This window comes from Lissotriton vulgaris, chromosome 2_1 (genome assembly GCF_964263255.1).
Source record: "Lissotriton vulgaris chromosome 2_1, aLisVul1.2, whole genome shotgun sequence".
In the NCBI taxonomy this organism is placed as follows: domain Eukaryota; kingdom Metazoa; phylum Chordata; class Amphibia; order Caudata; family Salamandridae; genus Lissotriton; species Lissotriton vulgaris.
The window spans coordinates 295,135,839-295,138,847 of record NC_141687.1 but is presented as its reverse complement, the minus strand read 5'-3'; the positions used below and the strand labels follow the sequence as shown (position 1 = coordinate 295,138,847).

The window sequence follows — 3,009 nt, the reverse complement described above, 5'->3', positions numbered from 1 at the left end:
CGCTAGAACGTTGGAGCAGGTGGCTTATTCCAACCATTTTTTGATCATTGCAACTTCACTCTCCCAAATAAATCTAGCAAAATTCCAATCGTCTAAGACATCAAGCCCTTGATACACTAACGGGTGTGCTGGCGCTTGTGGGGAGCTGCGCGGTTTTGCGATGCCAAGAAGGGCTTTTGTGATGATAAGTAAACAGACGCAATCCTTTACGCATATGCAAATTTGTGCCACGGGAGGGCCCGCACAAAAAATCAGCAAATAACCAAGAAGGTGTCCTTCATCCGCGCCAGTCTAAGATCCACTGGGGCCGTATACGTTTTTGGGCCCGTGACCATGGTGTTACTCTTGTTTTTAGTCTAAAAAGCCTAAATAGGATTAGAAAGCCCCTTTCAACAGTCAATTTGGCACAGCGATAAATCATTGTGCATCACTAATTGTCTGGCAGAAGTCTAAGCTCTAAAGATAGCCCATACACAAGGGCCCAGATTGATGAAGCGCTTGTGTTGTCATTGCGTCATGCAAGACAGCGTTAGGCAACTCCAGGGCTTCACTAAGATTTACTAAGTCGGAGAAGGCCACCTTGCGTGGCATTGCATGGCTTAGTAAATCTAGAGCAGTGATACTCAAAGTATGGCCCAGAGGCCGCAAGCAGCTCTCCTGACCCTTACATGCGGCTCCCTGGTGTACAGCAGCACCGGGCTGCTGTTTACTTGACGGAGCACTAATAGTTGAAAGATGGTAATTAAAGAGCCAAGCATTTATTTACAACTAAAGTAACGTATTAACTAAAGTAAAAGAAAAGAAGTGAAGGTGTCCTGCACCGCTGAACTTAAGGAACACATTCTTTTTTAAAGACATCTTGCAACAAACGTTAATGAAATGTGACAGTCTCTAAAAAAACTCTAAAAAACTTGCCTTCCTTCAACATGCAGAAGCGTTTCACCTCAGTATATCAGTGCATTGAGAAGTATTTAAAAAACATTCATGCTTCCTCCAACCCTGCAATGCAAATAGTGAACCATGAGGTAAGTCAGTTCTTATGTTCATCGTCTGTGCGGCCTGGGTTGCTATTACACATGGACAACATCTGCCATCCTGCTGGCATCAATGAGGCCCTTGGTCACATGACAGGCCAAACTTTTTGGCCCCCTGGAAAATGTCTGCGAGGCCTATGATCCCGAAAAACGCAAGGCAGCAGCAACTCTCTGCTTTGCGTTACTCTGAGCCGAGAATGTGTTAAATGGGTGGAGAGTGGGGGGCAGATTTACGACTTCTGGCGCATGTCTGCTAATCAGAGGAGATACCCCAGAAGAGTTGCAACGCATCTGCCCACCCGTGCGCCACCACTGATGCGCCGCATTTACAATGCGGCGCACTGTAGCGCTCGGCAGATGTGTGACGCATCCCCGGCGGAAATGCGGCACATTGCTGGAGTTGCGTCGCAAGCGTGACACAGCTTTAGCAAGGCTCGGGGGTGCCCTACCTGTAACATGCTGCATCAATCCTTACGCCACCTTCAAGCAGGCGCAGGGTTTTGACGCAGCATGGCCCTAAAAGTGACTGCGTGAAATCTTGTAGATTTCACTCAGCCACTTTTAGGAGGCATTCCTGCACCGGTACAAAAGGGGCATGGGGCTTGTAAATCTGCCCCTGGTTGTTTCCATCCATCCACCCATGCTTTTTTACGCATTCCCAGATTTACTCAGAGTAATGGGACTGCGTCAACATTGTACGTTTTCCCAACAGAGACGCCACGAGGAGAAATATCTTTAATTCTCCCCGTTTAGTCCTCTTTCTATGTGTGCTGGCATTCTGCCCTCTCCCTTACAGGCATGGCAGCGCGGCAATGCGTTGCGTGAAAGGTTTGATAAATCTGTCCAGGGTCCATTTGAAAAGTCCTCCTTGGGCGTTTGTAAATCAAATATACCAAATTTAAGCGAAGAAAACTTTAAGAAAACAACCTGTCGTATAAACAAGTGCAGGAAAGCTCAAATTTTTCACACCACATGCACAAACCTCACATTAAGCCATTGTAAGCAACAGAAAAACAAATGGACTCCATCATCTATCTCATTTTCTTATACAGTTATAAGGATCTAACCACTCAGTTTGTGTTTCCTTCCTCCAGCTCTCCTGTAAGAGAGAGCTGAACGGTCATCAATAGCAAACAGCAGCTGCATAAATGCAACACTGTCCACTCGCTTCGCGCTCAGAAGGACACACTTCAACTCTTCCTCGTGGTTAGCGAAGACCAGACACTTTCGAACACATTTCCTCAGTAAAGAACTATAGAAATGATCCCTGAAAGTATAGTCTTAGCACAAACGACTGCAGCTCACACGAACAGAGAAAGTAAAACCCCTTCTCACGTACAGTAAGGAAAGGTTCGACATCATCAACTCCAACAAAAACATATGGCTGTATAACGCCACAAAATAACAATCTAAAGGTGCACGGGCAGACGTGTTCCTAGCAATAAGGCATTCTCAGTAGATCCTGGGTGACTCACTGCTTTAAAAATCTGCATAATCGAAATCAGTAACCAATCACATTCAGCCTGCCTTTTCTTCACACACACGCACGGATTCCCTGCCCACTGTTCCCGAAACAGACAGAGGACTACAGTGTGAAAGTTAAAGTTCAAACAGGAAAAGTTCGATACATTTGTCCAGGGTCCATTTGAAGAGTCCTCTTCGGGCGCTTGTACATTGAATGTACCTAATTAAAGAGAAGACATACTTTTCGAATTAATCCTGTAGCGCAGAAGAGCTCAAACGTTATCAACCCACATGCACACGCTCCACTTATAGCCACCGTCAGCACCTTCAAAACGAAATACAGAATAGACTCAATCAACTTTCTTATACTGCAATGAGAAGCTGACCACTCAGTTTGTGTTTCCTTCCTCCAGCTCTCCTGTAAGAGAGAGAGGAACGGTCATCAATAGCTAACAGCAGCTGCATTAATGCAACACTGTCCACTCGCTTCGCGCTCAGAAGGATACACTTC

At 45.8% G+C, this 3,009-nt stretch overlaps 1 non-coding gene and 1 pseudogene across 1 annotated transcript; both read right to left on the bottom strand.

Moving 5' to 3' along the window:
* Positions 1–2,099: 2,099 nt before the first annotated feature.
* Positions 2,100–2,317, bottom strand: LOC147730074 (small nucleolar RNA U3). Its single transcript, XR_015308988.1, has one exon. It is a non-coding gene; the product is annotated as a small nucleolar RNA U3 (small nucleolar RNA).
* A 570-nt stretch (positions 2,318–2,887) lies between these two features.
* LOC147730073 (small nucleolar RNA U3) lies at positions 2,888–3,009 on the bottom strand (annotated as a pseudogene).